We start from the raw sequence: 20,447 nt of genomic DNA on the forward strand, positions 1-20,447 counted from the left end.
TACTACCATGAACATTACCATGTTCTAATGGTAGCTAGACAGAACTCTCTGTAACTCTTAGCACTAATCCAGGGAGGTGGGCATAGTGCATTTATAATATGAACAGAATTCTCTTCCCCCAAATATATGCCATCCTTTGGGCCTGAAAATTATCCAAAAAAAAAAAAAATACCAACAACAAAATAAACATACCTCGGTGTTGTCAAACTATAATATGTTCCTTCTCTGCTCTGCTACCGATCTTCAAATTTTACCATAAATAGGATGTGTTTTCACTCAGTGTCTTACATAAGGCTAGCACTCAATATATAAAGTGAATATTGCTCTTAGCAAGCCTGTCACTTAGTTTGTGTCCTGGCCCAGTTTAGAGAGTTGCCTGAAAGGGAAGAAACATCATTAACTCTTCTCGTCTCAAACTATTTTTTAAATATACTAATTTTTAGGGGCACCTGGCTGGCTCAGTTGGAAGATCATGTGACTCTTGATCTCAGGGTTCATGGATTCAAGCCCCACATTGGGTGTAGAGATTACTTAAATAAATAAAAATTTAAAAAATTAATATATATATGTGTGTGCATGTGTGCGTGTGTGTATTAAGATTTATAACAAAGAATATATTTCTAGCAAAGTGAAAATCTGTATTATTTAGATGTCGATTACCCCAGATATTTTGCTGCTCCATTTTCTCCCTTTTAGTGTCAATTTTTGGAAACTGTTTTTCTGACATTTTCCTCATGAAATGGGCCAGGGAAAGAAAATTTCAGCTAGGTAGCCCTGTTATCAGCTGCTCTAAGAAAACACATGCAAAGGACATGTCTAAAGGAGCTGCATGAATTTTTAGTATCAGGAACTTCCTGGCCATTTTATTTTTGACATTTTAGCCCTCTAGCAAGGATTCTTTAAGCTTTTATGGTTTTTCTTTTCCTCAAACAAACAAAAACAATAACAAAAAAAGCAAATCCACATATTAACTCTTGCCCAAAAGAAATAACACACACAAAAAGAGGAATTTGCCCAAACAACTCGCAGTAACAGCCAAGGTCAAAATACAGTCACAGCTTGGTGAAAACAGTACCCATACATTAATAGCATACTTTGCTGCAGAAACCCAGCTGATGGGATGTCTGAGGAGACAAGGGCTCACAGTGGGCACACAGTCCTGCCACAAGTCCCATGTTTCTTTTCTCTGATGGTGATTAGTGGAGTTTTAAAGTATGTAAGTTATTCATGAACTTCTTTGGTAAATTTAAATACTATACAAAGATTTTGTTAAAAAATTTTTTTAATTTTTTTAAAAAATTATTTATTTATAGAGAGAGAGAGCAGGGGAGGGGCAGAAGAGAGAGAGAGAGAGAGACAGAGAGAGAGAGAGAGAGAGAGAGAGACAAGACCCAGTAGGCTCCAGGCTGTCGACGTGGAGCCCAGGCATGGGGCTCCAACTCACAAACCATGAGATCATAACCTGAGCAGAAACCTAGAGTCGGACGTTTAACCGACTGAACCACCCAGGAGCCCCTGAAATTAGTTGTATTTGGGTCCCGTTTCTGTACATGTTTAGGAAACTGCCCAAGCGTGTATTCTCATGGAGATAGGTCAGCACTGAAGGATACTTAAATCCAAGATTCGAATGTGGTTTTTAGAACATTTGCACCTTTCATTTATCCGTGTTTTGCTTACACATTATTGTTGCTATACTTGGGAACTAAGTTAAGGTAAACACTGTAGTCGTGAAGGTATTCTGAAACAATTCAGTGATTCAAGTATACCGATGCAAATATTAGGCTGAGTCATATGAAATTGCCACCAGTAGGCAATTTTGCTTATAAAAATGACAATTTCATAATGTTTAGTCTAGGGTTTTTCACTTGGAAATTGGTCATGTTGTGTTTTGAATTGTATTTTGTTTTTTATTTTCCTTTTGTACTTTTAAATTTTGTCACAATAATTTATTTATCTTGGATGTTGGATTCTTTTGTAAAATGCAGTTCATCTAGGGAGTGGGGAAAGAGGTGATAATGAGTATGAGGTTTCTTTTTGAGTGATGAAAATGGTCTGGAATTAGATAGTGGCGATGGTTGCCCGTTTTGTGAACATACTAAAAACCACTGAATTGTACCATTGCAGAGGGTCAACATATGGTATATGAGTTGCATCTTCATTTTTAAAAATTATTCAAAGGTGTGCACATTGAAAGGAAGAAATAAAACTCTTTGTTTGCAGATGACATGATCATCCATGTAGAAAATCCAAAAGGACTAATGACAACAACAACAGCAACAAAACACAAAGTCCTGGAACTAATAAGCAATTATAGCAAAAATGCAGAATACAAGGTTAATATATAAAAGTCTATGGCTTTTCTATGTACCAGCAACAAACGATTGGAATTCAAAATTTAAAAAATCCCACAATGCCATTTACATTAACACCCTCTAAAATGAAATACTTAAGTATAAACCTAACAAAATGTATACAAGGTCTGTATGAGGAAAACCACAAACTCCAGTGTAACAAATCAAAAAAAATAAATTAAGAGATATGTCATGTATATGGATAGGGAGATTCAATACCATCAAGATATCAGTTCTTCTCAATTGATCTATAGATTCAATGCAATCCAAATCAAAATCTCACCCGGTTATTTTATGGACATTGATAAACTGATTCCAAGGCTTATATGGAGAGGCGAAAGACCCAGAAGAGCCAATGCAATATGGAAGAAGAACAGAGTTGGAGGACTGACACTACTTGCCTTCATGACTTACTCTAAAGCCATACTAATCAAGACAGTGTGGTATTGGCAAAAGAAAAAACAAATAGGTCACTGGAACAGAATAGAGAACAACTGATCTTTGATGAAAGAGCAAAGACAATACCATGAAGCAAACAGATGGTGTTAGAACAACTGGACATCCGCGTGCAAAAAATAAATCTAGACACAGACCTTACACCCTTCGCAAAAAATTACCTCAAAATGGATCATAGACCTAAATTTAAGCTGAAAAACTGTAAACTTCTTAGAAGGTAACATAGGAGAAAATCCAGATGACCTTGTGTTTGGCAATGATTTTTTTAGCTACAACACCAAAGGCATGATCCATGCAAGAAATAAGTGATGAGTTGGGCTTTATCAAAGCCGGCTTTATCAAAAAACTCCAGCTCTCTGTAAGACAGTGGCAAGATAATGAAAAGACAAACCACAGACTAAGAGAAGATATTTGCAAAATACACCTCTAATAAAGAACTGTTATCCAAAATATACAAAGAACTCTTAAATACAATAACTCTTAAATAAAATAAACAACCAGGATGAAAAATGGGCAAAACAGAGGCACCTGGGTGGCTCAATTGGGTGTCCAACTCCTGGCTTTGGCTCAGGTCATGATCTCATGTTCACGAGTTTGAGCCCCGTGTCAGGCTCTGTGCTGACAATGCGCAGCCTGCTTGGGATTCTCTGTCTCTCCCTCCCTCTCTGCCCCTTCCCTTCTCTTTCTTTCTTAAAATTAATAAATAAAAAAATTTTTTAAATGGGCAAAATATCTGAGCAGACACCTCACCAAAGAAGATATACAAATGGTAAATAGGTATATGAAAAGATACTCAACATCATGTGTCATTAGAGAATTGCAAAATAAAACAATGAGATGCTTATACATCCCTTATTAGAATAACAAAAATCCAAAACACTGACCCCATCAGATGTTGGTGAAGGTGGAGAACCACAGGAACTCTCGTTCACTGCTGGTGGGAATGCAAAATGTACAGCCACTTTGGAAGAAAGTTTGGCAATTCCTTACAAAACAAAGTATCTTCTTACCATAAGATCCCACAGCTGTACTGCTCAATGTTTTCTCCAATGACTTAAAAAGTTTTATCCACACAAAAACCAGATGTTTATAACAGCTTGGTTCATAATAACCAAAACTTGGAAGCAACCAAGATGTCCTGTAGTAGGTAAGCAGATAAACAGTGGTATGTCCATACAATGGAATATTATTCAGCACTAAAAAGAAATGCACTGTCAAGTGGTGAAAAAAAAAACCAACATGGAGGAATCTTAAATTTTACTAAGCGAAAGAAATCAATATAAAAGGCTACAAAATATATGATGATAATTATATGACATTTTGGAGACAGTAAAAAGCTCAGTGGCTGCCAGGGGCTGGGGAAGGGAGGGATGAATAGACAGAGCACAGAGAGCCATTAGGACATTGACACTGTTCTGTATGATGCTATAGTGGTAGGTATACCACTGTCCAATCATACATCTGTCCAAACCCATAGAATGTACAACACCAAGAGTAAACCCTGATGTAAACTACGGACTTTGAGTGATAATGATGTGTCAGTGTAGGTTCACCAGTTGTAACAAATACCCTACTCTGATGCCAATGTTGATGGTAGAAGAGGTCATGCATATAGAGGCAGGAGGTATATGGGAACTCTGTACTTTACCTGCTCAATTTTGCTGTGAACCTCACTGCCATAAAAAATAAAGTCTATTAAAATTTTATCTAGCAGCCATTTTGGACCATGAGCCAACTTGGCGGCTGAAAGCCTGTTCTCAGATACCAAATTCTAAAGATACAGGGGGACTGTGTCTCTAATTATATGGCTCTCCCATCCAAGCCCTCAACTGCCTATGAGCTGACATCTTTTGTATGCCATAAAACTTGTGTGTTTATGCTCCAGGTATGGGGGTCAGACAGAAAATGGTAAGCTTGATTTTTTAAATCAGTAAAGTAACATGTTGTTAAAGGTGTGTGTCTCACTTTATTCACTGCAGAATCTTGCCTAGAGTAATCAGAGGGGCTCCCCTAAGATAATTCTTTTTTTTTAATCTTTTTTTTAACACTGATTTATAATTGAGAGACAGAGAGAGAGCATGAGCATGGGAGGGGCAGAGATAGGGGGAGACACAGAATCCAAAGCAGGCTCTAGGCTCTGAGCTGTCAGCACAGAGCCTGATGCAGGGCTTGAACTCAGAAACTGTGAGATTATGACTTGAGCCGAAGTCAGAGAGTTAACCAACTAAGCCACCTGGGCACCCCTCCCCTAAGACACATTCTTATCATTTCAAATTTTTGGAGTAGTTTTCTACTTGAAATTTTATGAAGACACCAAGGAAAGTATTGACAATGACTAACCTCCCACCACCATAGAATGACGGTGACACACATTTTATTGTATAGTTATGTAAACACAAATATACGTGGCCAACTACATCTATAAAGTATAGCATACATCTATGAAGTGTGGGTCGAGGTTGAAATTCTAGGGGCTCATAGAAGCAATAAAAAGATGAGTAGCAAGAGGAAACCTGAGATAAAGTCCCAGAAAAACAGACTCGGGAAATACCAGGATAGTAGAAAGCATCAAGTCCCAGAGAGCACTGGCAGACAGCCAAAATAGAAAATCTCAGTGTAGACGTCAGATGGACTGGGTTCAGGAGAGGGAAGAGTAGGTAGAGCAGGGGGTTTATGCTCAGAGACATTCATGTACCAAATATGGCGGCTTTTTAAAGAACCCTTTCTTTAGCTTATCCCAGAGGTGAGGACAGATGCCTTAAGAGCAGTGAGCTGGGCCAGACACAGGCTTCTAGGCTTTCCTCATGCCCAAGAGATCAGTAGTGTCTGCTCTCATGTAGGACTGAGATTCTTCTTATTCCAGACCCACTGAAACTGCAGTTCTGCCTGTCTCCCTCTTAGCAGAGTAGGTCCTCAAGAGGGCTGCATTGCCTCTGTGCAGAAGAGTCTGATTTAATTCTTCAGCAAGTCTTTATTGAATACCTGCTATGATGCAGGCGCTCTTTTAGGATATGATGGTGAATAAACAAATGAGAAGACTAAGTCCCTGCCTTCGTGGGGCTTTCAGCCTGAGATGGAAACCACTGTGGCCATCAAACCATGAGGCACATGTGCAAATGGAAAACCTCCACTGGGCTGGGCACCAGGGAAAGAGAGGCACATGGGTTTTGCAGTGTGGAAGGAAGGCAGAGAAGACCTTCCCAGGAGAGTGGTGCGGAGCTGAGGCCTGAAAGAAGAGTGTGAGTCACTAAGGAATTGGAGACCAGTTCTTGGCACAGGGAACATTGTGATGGGATGGCGCTTTGTGCCACAGTTTTACCAACACCCTCGCCACTCATCGGATGATGGCAGTTTATGTGAAATGCTCTTTGTAAACACTTCCAGGACAGGAGGGTGTCAGAGGCAGTTAGTTACCAATCTATCACTGCATTTTGCCTCCTTGGCAACAGAGCTCTGGTTCTTGGCTGGGCATAATGGCATCTGGAGAAAAGATTCCCTTTTCCAGCCTTCCTCATAATTAGTTATGGCCACGTAACTACCATCTAACCAATGAGATATATGTGGTCTATTGTACAGAACTTCAGGAAAACGTCTTTGAAGGTGGGGGTGGGGGCGGCGAGGAGCCAAGAACATCCTCCTCCCTTTCTCCTTCCTCCTGCTTAGTATATAGTTCTAATGGATGGAGCTATAGCAGCCATTTTGGACCATGAGCCAACTTGGCGGCTGAAAGCCTGTTCTCAGATACTAAATTCTGAAGATACAGGGGGACTGTGTCTCTAATTATATGGCTCTCCCATCCAAGCCCTCAATTGTCTATGAGCTGACATCTTTTGTATGCCATGAAACTTGTGTGTTTATGCTCCAGTTATGGGGGTCAGGAATCTCAGTTACCTTTAGCTTAATGACAAGTGAGGAAATAGGTTGTCATTGAGTATCCCAGCTTGTCTTGCCTTTCTTTTATCATGTATTCTATTCCAGATAAACAACAGAATACATCCCAACCTCCTTTGACTCACTGACATATTTTTCTGCCTTGATGTAGAGAATAGGACCAAACCCTCTTGTAAAATCCCCACTAGCTATCTCATCAGTACTTGAACTTGGAAATGAATGTGTTGCCACATCAAATCTCCCAGCAATCCTTAGTAACATCCCAGAATCCTTTTCCTTTTAAAAGTTCCTTGCACTTGGGGTGCCTGGGTGCCTCAATTGGTTGAGCATCCGACTCTTGATTTCAACTCAGGTCATGATCCCAAGATTGTGGGATTGAGCTCTGCTTGGGGCTCCACACTGAGTGTGGAGCTTGCTTAAGATTCTCTCTCTCTCCCTCTGCTCCTCTCCGCCACTTGCCCCCCCTCTCTAATAACTAATTAACCAAACAAATAAACAAAGTCCCTTGCACTGATACAAGGAATGAAGAGATGAAGAGTATTGCTTAATCTTTCCAAGGGGAAGAACAGTACTGGCCAGGTGCTGGCTGGGATAGCAATCTGTAAGTCCCTTATAGATCGTGGAGCTATACAGTAAAAGAGAAAAAATAAGTGAAAAATTAATGGTTTGATCACATATTCCACAACATAGTAGGTGGTGGAATGGAGTTGCCCAAGCAAAGACAAGTCGGGGGGGGGGGGGGGATGGTATCTAGGAACAGGTTCAGAGTGCCCAGCATACCTCACATGTCAAGGCAGGGAAGAGGGAAGAAGAGAGAGACGCTGTAGGTATAAATAACCAGGAAGGTTCTGGAAAGCCTGCAGGTGTCAGATACCACCTCTCATCCTAAGGCAAGGTATTTTAATTTATCTACTAGGTTTGAGCAGCTATGTAACCAGAGAATTGTTTTAAAAAAATACTAACTTCATTGAGTCAGGGAATGAAATACTAGGATTACCTCACAGCCAAAAATATTTTGGTGGCAAAAATGGATAAGGACATCTGACAGTAATGTTATTAACTAGAATCCAATGACTGAAGGGTTCTTAAGAATAAAAAGACATAGTGTTTGGATAATAAATAAGAACTAGAAGGAAAAGAAAAACTGCAGTACTTTCAGTTTTAAAAGATGTTTGCCAAGTACGTCTTAGAATTTACTGCCCAGAGAGCGTAGCTTGAATCCATTGTGAAATAGTTGAACAAATATTAAGAGAAGAGTAACCTTTAAGCTAACTAAAGTTTAGAAAAATGAGGCGCAGAAATCACGTTTTACTAACTCAGTTGCTTTTTTATGGAATGATAAAATTAATGGACAAGGAGAATGCAGTAGATGTAACATATCTGAACTTTCAAGAAGCGGTTATTGCCATGTCACTGAATTTTACTTAATAAGTCAATTCAGACTTGCCACAATCAAAATATGTTCCCTAGGTTACAAAGTAGATGAAAATCTAAGCCATGTCTCATGGTGAATGAGGCAGGAGGCTTGAGAGAAAGCAAAGTGCTCTCAAAACTGGCTGTAGCTTGAGTTTCACTTTGTTACCTCAATGATCAGAAAGGTGGATCAACATCACGAGAAATGACAAAATAAACAAAATGCTACTGTGGGTCGCATAGTCTTTAAATTATTTAATGTCGCAAGTGGAAAGAAACCTACTCACTCTTTTGTTTATCTTCCCAGTTGCCATTTCAATTTTTTTCATTGTGATAACTACCTTGTTTTATGTAGGTGGTTGAGTTTAATCTTTTTAGTTGAATTGTGGTCTTTAGGAAAAAAAAAAGATACTTAGGGTTGCTGGATATATTACTGAGTGGTATTTACACTGACCAGTGGCTCTATGCCTTCCACTTACCATCACTAATACTCGGGATGAACTGTGCTGGAGAAACCCAGTGGGATGGTGAATAGATAGCCACTGGAGGTGGAGTGAGAAGAAACTAACCAGAATCTGAAATCAACAGAAATCCAAATGGACAGTCAGGGGGAAATGAAGAATGTCGAAAAGGAGAGAAAAAGGCTTAAACGTTGAAGAAAGGATGCTAAGTGGAATAAGTGATCCAGGAATAAGTAGAAAAAAGAATCAGTAATAAAGAGAAAAAAAAATTTTTGTCAGGGGGCGAGGAGGGGGGGTGTCAGGAAGGGAGGTGTGGATATAAAAGCGAAAGGGAGGGGGCGCCTCCTGGGTGGCCTAGTTAGTTAAGCGGCGGGTTCTTGATTTTCAGCTGAGGTCATGATCTCACAGTTTATGAGTTCAAGCCGGCGTCGGGCTCCACACTGACAGTGCAGAGCCTGCTTGGGATTCTCTCTCTCTCTCTCTCTCTCTCTCAAAATAAATAAATAAGCTTTAAAAAAAAAAAGCTAATGGAAGAACTGTGTAGCTGTCAAAGTGACCCAGGACAGCAACAGAGAGTTCAGTGTGAGAACAATTTGGAATTGGTGATAATTAAAATAAGAATTCCATTTGATTGTTGCTAATTCATTCAGATTCTTTTCATTCAGAATTTTTTACATGCCCATCAAGTGCAGGATGGCTCTGGCCTAACTTAAATGAGAGCTGGACTTTGGGACTGACTTACTTACTGGAGCTTGTATAAGAGAATTATGGTGCACAATTCGCTTTGTCAGTGTTGGTAAATCAATCGATCTGTGTCTTCGTGTGAAGATGGAGTGCTGTATGTTTGTATTAACCGCAGGAAAGTGAACTATCATCCTGGATATTCAGAGCCCTCCTTTACCCATAGAAGAGAACGACTAAGTAGGAGAGCCTGTGATTTTATTCGGTATCCTCAGGAAGCAAAAACAGGAATTACAAACGTGAAGATTTATTATTCCAAAGGAGTTTGTGTTCACTGTTAATGACTGTCATGATTAGACAATAAAAACATACAAAAATAGGGTATTTGTCATCCCGTTAAATGGAAAAACAAAAGGAGAAGAAACATGGGTGTAAATTGAGGCATATTTGTGCAAAGGCCCCCAGTCTTTTTCTGTCTTTCTGTGGCTCTGATTCTTCTATAGGCCTGAAAAACAAATCTCAAAATTTTTTTTGTCTTAATTTCTCCACCTAAAGCAAATGGATTATAAAACTTTGTTGAGAAGTGGTGAGAGAAATAATTTATTAATAAATGTGAATGTGGCCAAATGGCCAAATGGCATAGGTTTTGAGTATCTGTTATATACCAGCAATGGTTCTGCATTGTAAATTTGAATTGTAAATTATATGGAGACAAATACTCAGATTAGAACAGTGCAAGTCTTAGTTTCCTCAAAGTGCGTATTAATGATGAGGTAATTTGATAGCTAACCACCAAAAGCTATTTCGCTATTTTTTCAGACCCTACATATTTTTAGTAATTTTTTTCTTTATGCATTCTCCTTGCTTAAACATTCAGATATTTTTGTAGTTACAAGGACTATTGTATTAATATTTTCAGTGGCACATTAATGTGTGCCAAGAATGATTGTGTTATGTGGTTTGTTTATACCAGTAGTTATTTTTGATGTTAGCTATTTGGTGCAAAATACAATTCATACACGCTATGGGAACATAAACTTTATTGCCATCTCATTACCATGCAGAAGACAAATATGAGCAAAAGAATAGCATCCTATATTAATCTTCCCAAGATTGGTTATGGGTAACCCAAGTGATTGTATTATAGTTTAATTAATGGAATAAGAAGGGAATAAATAGCTTCAGTGCAGCCTGATAAATGTAATTCTCTCATGGCAAGATATGTACAGTGAAAAACGATAAAACAGTTCTGATGGAATGGCTTTTTGTCTAGTTCAGTAATGCAATTTTCTTTTCTATGCCCATAAAAAAAAGATATCTCCATCCTTAGGCTATATTTTGTAGTGTCATTTTAGGTATTCATTTTTGGGGAGAAATACTTGCTTCTTCAGCTTAAAGGAATTAGATCCCATTGAACTAGAAAAAAAGTATCTAAAATAGCTCAAATTGTTTTTTGATTTGTGAAATGTAAAAAGTTGTCACCTTGCATGAGTGAAGCAACATTAGTTTCAATGACTTTGCCTGACCTTTTTCTCCTCTGCACGAACACTTGTCCTTTGCTAATGATGATACCATGGCAATTTCCCTAGACAGGACAAAATCGGAGGGGTGCATTCGTAGAGAAAAAAAAAATTCAGATGACGGGGTTGGTATTTTTGATGATTTAGTTTGGGTAAATGGATATTTCTCCGTAACCTTAAGATTTTCTGACAACAAGTGCTTTGGAAGAAAGCAAGACGTCGCTACATATACAGAGGTATCGTGGATGGTAAGACAAGTCTGAAGGTGAAACAAATTGCAATGTCTTTCACTTTCTTCCGCAGCAGCATGGTTTCCTCCAAGTCCTTCTAACCTCACGTGTCTGTAGCTGGTTTGTTCAGTTGGCCAGGACAGGATGTCTGACTTCTATGTGGATCAGTCAGATGGCCTTATTTCATTCCATAGGCTTAAAGGGTGTAGTGGGCTCAACAGTGTTCTCTCCCTCCCCCAACATTCACATCCACCCAGAACTTCAGAATGTGATCCTGTTTGGAAGTGGGGTCTTTGCAGGTGTAATTAAGTGGAAATGAAGTCACAGTGGATGAGTATTGGCCCTGGATCCAGTGAACAGTGTCCTTATAAGAAGAGAATAGGGGTACCTGGGTGGCTCAGTCAGTTAAGCGTCCAACTTTGGCTCAGGTCATGATCTCATGGTTCATGGGCTCAGGCCCCACGTTGGCTGACCGCTCAGAGCCTGGAACCTGCTTTGGATTCTGTGTCTCCCTCTCTTTCTGCTTCTCCCCTGCTCTTTCTCTCTCTCTCTCAAACATAAACATTAAAAAGTTTTAAAAAGGGGAGAAAACAGACACACAGTGGAGAACACCACCTGAACACTGAGGAGGCAGAGATTGGAGTATGGAATGCTAAGAAAAGCCAAGGTTAGCTGGCAACCAACAGAAGCCAGGAGAGGGGCAGAGAAAACATTCTCCATCAGGGCCACCAGAAGAAACCAACCCTGCCACACGTTAATCTGGAACTTCTAGCCTCCAGAACCATGAAATTCCTATTGTTTTAAGCTACTCTGTTTGTGGTAACTTGTCCCGGCAGTCACCAATATGTCTGGACAGACAGCTTGCTCATGTCCCTCCTGTCACATGAGCATCCAAGTGCTAATTAAGAACGTGTCCAGAGCACAGAATCTCCGTATTGCTGCTAAATTCTGCCATCTCAACAGAACAGGAGAAAAGCTCTTTAAGAAGGCAGTGTGTTCCTCCACGAGTGTCCCTAATTAGGTGTGGTAGTATTGAAGATAAAGGCATGCACTCTATTTTACAGATTATTTGTTGATTGATTGATTGATTTTGAGAGAGAGAGAGAATATGAGTGGGGGAGGAGCAGAGAGAGAGGGAGACACAGAATCGGAAGCAGGCTCCACGCCACAGCATGGAGCCCGACGTGGGGCTCGAACTCACGAACTGTGCAATCATGACTTGAGCCGAAACCAAGAGTCAGACACTTAACCAACTGAGCCACCCAGGCACCGCCTGCCCCTCTATTTCAAACAGAAAGGGAATTTGCTTACAACATCACTAAAATCTGGAGGATCAGGATCTGGGCTGGGACTCCTAAAATGGCTTCTGAGCTAACTCTGGTGAGCAGAGCTGTCTTGCAAGTGACTAACCCCTCACTGTGGTGACGAGGGAGCCACTGTCCCAGATATGGACTCCTGAAGCAACCATGCCACCTGCGGTGACATGCAGGGAACTGGAAGCTGTTGCCACTGCTGGCTCCAGGAGCACAACCCCTAGGAAAGGAGGAGGCCGACCCCAGAACTGTGGGCAGGTCTGGCGGTGTGATTTGTGTGGCCCAGTGCAAAATGAAAACGCAGGCCCCTTGTTCAAAATTACTAAGAGTGACTGTGATAACCGCGCGGTAAGCCCGGTACAGAGCCCTGGTAGGCACGGGGCGCCATGTGACTGCTCTGGTCACAGCCTGTGCTGCTGGCCCCAGCTGTGGCCTGCAGAGCTGTGCTGCTGGCCTGCTAATCTGCACCTGCAAAAGGGATGTGTCTTGTGCCATCGCTGTTCTTCACTTAACGGGACCAAGTTCAAGTCTTTGAGGGTGTGTGAGACTGGCAGAACCCTAGCCGCAAGGGCAACTGAGAGGTGTCCTTTTCAGCTGCCCAGGCTCTCCTGTGAAGGAAGCACTTCAGAAGGGGCTAGAAAAGATGCCAAGTGAGCCATCTGCTGTATCTGCCCACACGGTCCAGCTGCAGAAGCAAAGGTAACTTTGTAGAGCTCTGTGTTCCCCTGTCACCTTGTGGTTTCCAGACCCACCCTGCTCAGTCTTCGCTTGTAGTCCGCGATACCTGACGTACGGCTGGCGGAATGACACGCGTCCCTTCTCTGTGTGGCGCGTGTGCTGGCGGCTGGGGCTGCCGTGGTGATGAAGGAAGATGAGGTCCCAGATCTCTGGAGTTTCCTTCAAGTGGGTGGAAATGAAAAATTAACATGCAAACAACTAAATGAGATGGTTTCGGATGATCATTTCGGGGCGGGGAGCAGAGTTGTTATGTTCCAAAACATATCTCAAAACCATTCTCTTCCCTTCAACTCTAATGGCACCATTTTATCCCAGCCAACACTTAATCTCTCCACTGATGTCCTCATTTTCACTCTTACCCCTCCAATCCAGTTTCAACAACAAGGTTAGAGAAATCCTTTTGAAAACATAAGTCAGATCACAGACCTTCCTGGGCTTACATCCTTTCCATGGTTTTGCCTTGTGCTTGGAAAAAATCCAGACCTCCTCATCGTTCCTTACAAGGCCACACACCATCTGGTCTCTTCCTGTCTCTGACCCCTCCCCCACTGGCCCACTATTGCCACACCAGTGTCCCTTCTGCTTTTTGAGACATGCCATGTTCCTTCCTACCTCTGTTCTTGAACTCGCAGCTCTCAGAGCTCATTGCACAACTTGCTGCTTCTCCCCTTCCAGCTTTGGCTAATGTGTCAACTTCTCACATTATTGCTTATTGCTGCTAATCGTGATCTGAAAGCATCCTGTTTGTATGTTTCGGGGTTTTCCATTCCTCTCCATGAGGCCAGAGGCCTTGCCTATCTGACTTAGTCCTCAAGCCCAAACTCAGCACAGTGCCTGGCACGTGGGAGCAGCATAAGAAATACTTGTCAATGGGCCGACTTACTGACAAAAAAGAGCTACATTTGCAGGGCCTAGAAAGCCCGGTCACCATTCATCAGTTACGGAGAAGGAATTAAACTTAAAACCTGAGCAGTATTTTGGGACGGCTGTGGAGTTTGGGAAAATTAAAGCAGGGAGTTTAAAGTAACAGGCAGTAATCAAATCATGCAGGTCAGCTATTCTGGAAAAAAAAAAATGCAGGCTGGCTTTGGGGTGAAAAGGCCAGGCCAAAACCGGCCAGTAGGACAGATGATCTCATACTTGTTTACGGGTTGTTTTGAGGTCATCCCCTTCCTGTTCTCACGGTGCAAGCTCTCTCAGCGAGCTCACTGACTCAGAGAACAGAGACCCTGTCTTTCTCCAGTGGCCCGTGGTAGCCCCCAACAGCACCCGAGTGGCTCTCTGCTTCTTACCTAAGCTCCCTGGAGTTGGAAGGTATTAAGCCCTGGGAAAACATGGCTTTTGGGTTTTCCTTTTCATCTCGCCTTCCACGGGCTTTCTGCACAGGCACTGGCAAGTTGGACGGCCAACTGTCCAGATTCCTTGGGACTGAGAAGGAGGCAGATGAGTCCAAACTGGGACACATTTGTCACCTTCCACCAGGCCACCAGAGAGAAAGGGCCCAACATCCTTCCTTTTTGCTCCAGATCTTAGTTCCAACAGCTTGTTCTAGGCATGTTTCACATGCCATATCCTGACTTGTAACCAATCTTCATTAGGTTTTCCCTCCATTTATGGTGTTATGGTGCTTCTCTGTTTCCCTCTCTCGATGATGTCTGAATTCTGCCTCTGACTATGCCACCCTACCACACCCCAATGTGGCCTGATCTCCCCCACTCCAGACCCCCAAGAAGCTCTCCTGCCGCATCTACTCTGGAAGTGGTGGCAAGACATTTGAGTGATTGGCGTTTCCTGAAATATGATCCCATGATACCTCTGACTACACAACTCAGGAGAAAAAAAAAAGCCTGAGGATCCATAGTTAATCTAGTGACCCTCAATTACATAGAAGAGGGGTCTGCAAACTTGTTCTGTAAAGGACAAGATAGTAAATATTTTAGGCTTTATGGGCCATACAGGCTCTGTCATAACTACTCAGCTGTGCCACTAAAACATGAAAGCAGCCACAGACGCTGCAAATGGGTGTGCCTGTGTTCCAATACAACTTTATTTACAAACACTCACGGCGGGCCTTATTTTGGCCCTTGGGCCGTAGTTTGGGGACCCTTGATGTGAAATATCTTTCCAGATGATTTTGGCATTTTTTTCACTAAGCCCACCAAAGCTCGCTTTGTCCCCACCACCCAGATAGGCCAGAGCCCCACATGCAGCTTATACATCTTTATACCATTTTTACTGCTTTTAATCATTCACGCTGTCACTCAGCTGGGCTTGTGGAAACATTTGCTCCACAAAAGCAATGCTTGCACAAAGGCATTGGCGTGGAAAGAGAGATCATGTGGAGCTTATTTTTAGAGGATGTTCAACACCAGTTTGTAATATAAAAGATGGACATGGAGTTAGAGTGAATTATTAGGAGAGTTGAGGTTAACACATGGTTAATGCTTTGAGAATGGGATTGCCAGACGGGTTGGGGAAAACGTCCCCTGAGGGGCAGAAGTGTCCTCACTGTTGGTGATGGGGAAGAAAGTAGCTCCAAGTAGTGCTTTTAAAGGTAAGTTCTGGATGTTGGCTCTTTTGTTTTTTGTATTTCCAATTAAAAAGCATCAAACCGTGGGGTCAGTGGGCAGGCCTCTGTGATGTGAGTGGCTTCCGTAGAATGTTGTTTTCACCATCAGTGCAATTTAACATTCCCGAGTCTTCATAATCTATTTTGAAATGTGCCGTCCTTAGGACTGTACTTTCAAATGGGGACGGAGTAGATGCAGAAAGAAAACACCAGCAACACTTTCAATTAATTTTGGGGTGCGTGCTTACAGAGGGCACTGCCTTCCTTAGATAAGAAATCAGGGGGAGATGGCGAAGACACAGGGAAGAAACAAATGGGAAAAGAAGGCCGGATTCCCGCAGAATGTGCTTACCTACATTTATCTGGTCCTGGAGGTAACGTGTGACTGAAACACAGGACAAACGGGGGGGCACTGACATACTGTGAACCTGCTTCCTACAAGTCGTCCCTGCTGGTGGTGTTACTGCAGAACACCAGAACTCTCTTCAGAGCAGCGGTGTGCATGTGGGCTCATTGCTGAGCAGATACTGCTGAGTCTAGAAAACGGAGAGCCTTAACAAGTAAATTCCACACCCCCTCGAATTTGTGCCTCGGCGGGGAGTCCTCAGCAGGAAATCCTCCATATGTTTTCCTTTACTACAAGGAACTTCAGAGCCTGAGTTCATTTCTCTTCAAACACGCTCACATTGCTGGAAAACAGCACTGGCTGGCTGATGAGAAATGTCACCAGGAATACAAGGGGACGCATTCAGACAGAGATAGGGGAGCAGTTACAGTTCTGAATTTGACGCTAGTTTTGGAGAGGTTTTAATTTTCCTTTGCTGCTTACCTTGTGGACTTTGGGGGGGGGGGTGTGTTTTGTTTTTAAGGACAGTCTTTGTGTTTGACTATCTCCTAGTAGAGCTTGAATACTTGGAGAAATAAACCCAAAAGGAAGATTTCTGAAAGATGTGTCCTTTGGAGGAATATGCTCTGAGGACCAAAGGATTATAGCTCAGATCAGTCTTTGCTCTTAAACAAAAAAAGCCAAATTTGAAATTCAGGATGACTTTAAAAATACCACTGAAAGTAAGTATCGTGTCTTTGTTGTTCTCTTTTCTTCCTTGTTAATCCCCTCATAAGTTTCTTCTGCATATTGTTATCTTAATGAAGTTATCAGTTGGACTTGAAATTGAAGTAAAATGTTTTGCCAGCTCATAAATAAATTACAAGAGGAGATAGGAAGTGTCCTGCCCTTAACACTGTTTAGCAGGTAGCAGATGATATTTATGGTAATGTTTATGTTTTTATTGCGAGAATCATTTAATTTCATTAATGTTTCAAGTGAATATCTTTTGCTTCATTTCCTCTGGAAACGTAAACTATAGTTTAGATTGGAAAACAAGCACATAAAATTTTCTTCTGAAAAGAGTGTTGTTGCCATAGAAAGCAAATCGCGAACCAACTTTTGCCACCTTCTCTGGAATACTTAGGTAGATTTGCAGATGAACCTGTAAATCTAGAGAGTAAAATTCACTAGAACTGCAACTTCTCGTGAACCCCTTTTGAAAATGTACCATGAGATCGTGTTGCAAATATGGGGGAAAGAAAACCTCATGTTCTGGCCAGAGGGCATTGAAACATTAAAACATTTCAGATGCTATTACCCTTCCTTGATTACACTATTAAGTTGAACTATAGTATGTTAGTGAGTATGTTAGTGCCTGCTCGGGAATCTAGAGCTGTCAAGCTGATCTAGCTGGGTGAGGTGAGACAGTGCGTAAGTAATTGGGGAGACGGACTAGAAGTGGCCAAAATGTTCTGTTCCCCTCCAGACTCCTAATTTCCACACACCCCCCCCCCATTTGTCAGCCCTTTCCTCCTTATGTGGTGCTTGTGAATCAGGGGGTTGCTACTGGAGGGGTCGTGGTACCTTTCCCAGCAATTTTTAGGGGAAGAGCTGGATGCTTCAAAGTGTTATTTGGCTGATATTTGGGGAAGAATGAACAGAGGAATGTCCTCTGCCTCCTCTGGACCCCCGTTCCCCCCACTAAAGGCATCATCCAGATGAGAGCTGTCTGCAGACCAGGTGATCTGAACTGATGCATTCAAAAGAAAAACAATCTGTGGAAGCCCCTTCCATGAATGGAGAGTTGGAGTCTCCCCTCCAACTTCCCCTAGTCTTTAGATACTATCTGCCTTGTCCTGTAAGAAACATGAATCTTGTTCATTCTGGCAAACATGGTTCCTGATCACCAAAGCCAAGCGCTCCCGGAAGTGGCCCTGTTAATGTTTAGCCCATCAGTTAAATATCATTATCTGCCAGACCCTCTGTTATTTTCCCTTAGGAGAGTATATGATTTCAGTTCTACAGGTGTCCTTTAAATGCTTCCCTACATGTTGTGCAGTAGCTAGACGTAGACCAAGGGTAAAGTCCTGTTGCGGACCACAGGAATCTGTGTCCCACTTTTGAAAGCATTAGCGGTAATGATGCAATCTTGGAATGGCCCGAAAGGGAGGGGGTGATCCCAGAACAGTGAAAAATCAAGCCAAATGAGAGTCTGGTCTTTGCCATCCTGGATGTCTGTAGCCTTTAGAGGAATTACTTGCTCTCTGATTTAGTTGCGCAAAAGGATTTGTGCTTCCTTCTATGGGGCACCCTCCTTATGGATTCTGGATACTCGTTAGCTGTGGAATTTTGGGGGCCCAACTCTGAAAACGGAGAGCCATGAAGAATGTGAGTTTCACTGCTTGTCATTAGTTAAGAAAAATGTTCAGTAGATTTTGCCTTTTTAAAGGGGCCTGTTATCTACCTGGTAAGTGAGAGTGAGCCTCTATGACTTCATTTTCCCCCAGTGGAAATTATATTGCTAAACTTCAGATTCTCAGGTCATCTCTGCAACCTTGGGCAACCCTCCTTTGTAAAGAGAATGGCTGCTTTGAGCAATTCTTTTATAAACCTGTGTCCTGGAAAAATCTGAAGTGTCATAATCCTATGGTGCTAACAGGTGGTGCTGATGATGGTGATGATGATGGTGATGATGATGATGATGATAACAATGACATTTAGCAAGAAATGACTGCCATCTTTCATCTTTTTCCAGGTGTGATACTAAATATTCTATGACACTTTTGACATGAAGCCTCCCTTACTTAACCTGTAATGCAGGTAATATAGGCAGCCTCATTCACTTATTTTAATTGATGAGGAAGAAAAAAGGTCCCAAAATGCTCCCATCAACTGGCATCCTACATTCTTTTTGTTTGCTGTCATTGTTTCTTTCATTCAAGTGTCTAGCGAAGTTGTGGATTATCCAGGCTCCTCTGTATTACTTTACTTTGTGGACAGCATTTCTAGCAGAAAATAGGTAGCCTAGAATGGATAGTAGGCTGGGATGCATTGCAAGGAGAAACTAAGACCTCAGTAGTGAGTTTCTGTACGTGTGCTGGAAATGGATTTCAGTTTTCTCTGCTCTGTGTTAATCTCTATGTAGAGTGTGACTTCACCCCCACGTCATGCTTCTCTGTGCTTCACTTCTGCAGGTTTATGGAGATAACGAAACCTTGCTGGCTAAATATAGCCCATGAGTGAGCAAATGTGTTTTAGTTGTTCACGTTGAGCCAGGTTCTCATTGGAAGCAAAAAGAAAATACTTAGAAGACAGAACAGTTGTTCAAGCTACCGGAAGATGGGGAGCATGAAGGGAAAGGGCTCAGATTTTTTGCAGTATAAAGCATGTACCTTACGTAAAATTTACGATAACATCTACGGCTATAACATTTTTATTAACCATGTATAAAATATGTTTATTATAAATTCATAAATTTATAATTTTTTATAATTTATAATAAATTTATAATAAATTATAAATTTATAAATTAACCGTTTATATGACCAGTCGGGAGAAGCTGGTCTGTAGATGCTCGTTGAAGACATGACATATGAAATCATGAGAAAATGAATAAAGAAACAACTCATTCGTAAATTTGTGAGTGGCACGCATTGAGGATTTAAAGATACTTTCTTTTTGTTTTTCTACTATTCCTAATCTGGGTCATGAGAACATTTTAAGCTAATCTTCCCCCCTTATTGCATCTTTGATTCACTGTTGGTTTACTGAATGTCTCTTAGGGTAGCACTTTCTGGAATCGTCAGTCCATGAGTAAATATATACTTTGAACATGGCGTCCAAAAAAAAAAAAAAGAGAAAAATTAAAATCAGGTATACTATCCTCTCACAACTTTAGATTCAGAGAAACTTGAAACTAGAGTAGATACTGGATCATCTTATCCAAGGCTTTTACATTATATAATAGGAAACTGAAACCAGTATGGAGAAATGATTTACACATCACTAATTAGCTGCAGAACGAAGATGAGAATTCTAGCCTCTGGCCTCCAAATGCAGTGACTGCTTTGTTTACTTTTTAGTTCTATGTTTTTAAAATATTTTTCTCAATGATTAAAAATAATCAAGACATGCACCCCCATGATCATACAAGTGCATTGCTCATTTGCATTTTAAATATTTTATTATAAAATATCTCAAACATGCAAAATTAATGTGTTAGTTATCTGCAAACCCACAACTTTGGTTCAGATACCTTGTAAAGTAAAATGAAACACAACACAAATACAGTTAAAGCACTACTTCCTTTTCTTCTCCCTCCGTCCCACACAAGAAATCATTATCCTAAAATTGCCTGTGCTCCCTGTGTATATTTTAGAATTTTTACTGTGTGTATATATGTATGTGTTGGGGAGGGATCCAGACATGAATATGTCTATAGGTGTTGGTATCTATTTGTGGTTATACCATTACTTTGGGTTCAAATTTTAAAATAT

The 20,447-nt window shown here is 41.3% G+C and overlaps 1 protein-coding gene across 4 annotated transcripts in view; it reads left to right on the plus strand.

The window, feature by feature from the left end:
• The window catches only part of KIAA1217 (KIAA1217 ortholog), a 747,790-nt gene that overhangs the window by 339,081 nt on the left and 388,262 nt on the right, over positions 1–20,447 (plus strand). The window contains exon 1 of one of the 4 annotated variants that reach the window (XM_027073642.2): positions 15,584–15,608. The exons of 2 other annotated variants lie outside the window; for them this stretch is intronic. The gene's annotated coding sequence lies outside the window, so the exon portion shown is untranslated. Of the gene's footprint in view, positions 1–15,583; positions 15,609–16,248; positions 16,692–20,447 lie in introns of those variants that run through there. One more of the 4 variants, XM_053225398.1, reaches the window with a different exon arrangement.

The sequence above is a fragment of the Acinonyx jubatus genome, chromosome B4 (genome assembly GCF_027475565.1).
Source record: "Acinonyx jubatus isolate Ajub_Pintada_27869175 chromosome B4, VMU_Ajub_asm_v1.0, whole genome shotgun sequence".
Classification (NCBI taxonomy): domain Eukaryota; kingdom Metazoa; phylum Chordata; class Mammalia; order Carnivora; family Felidae; genus Acinonyx; species Acinonyx jubatus.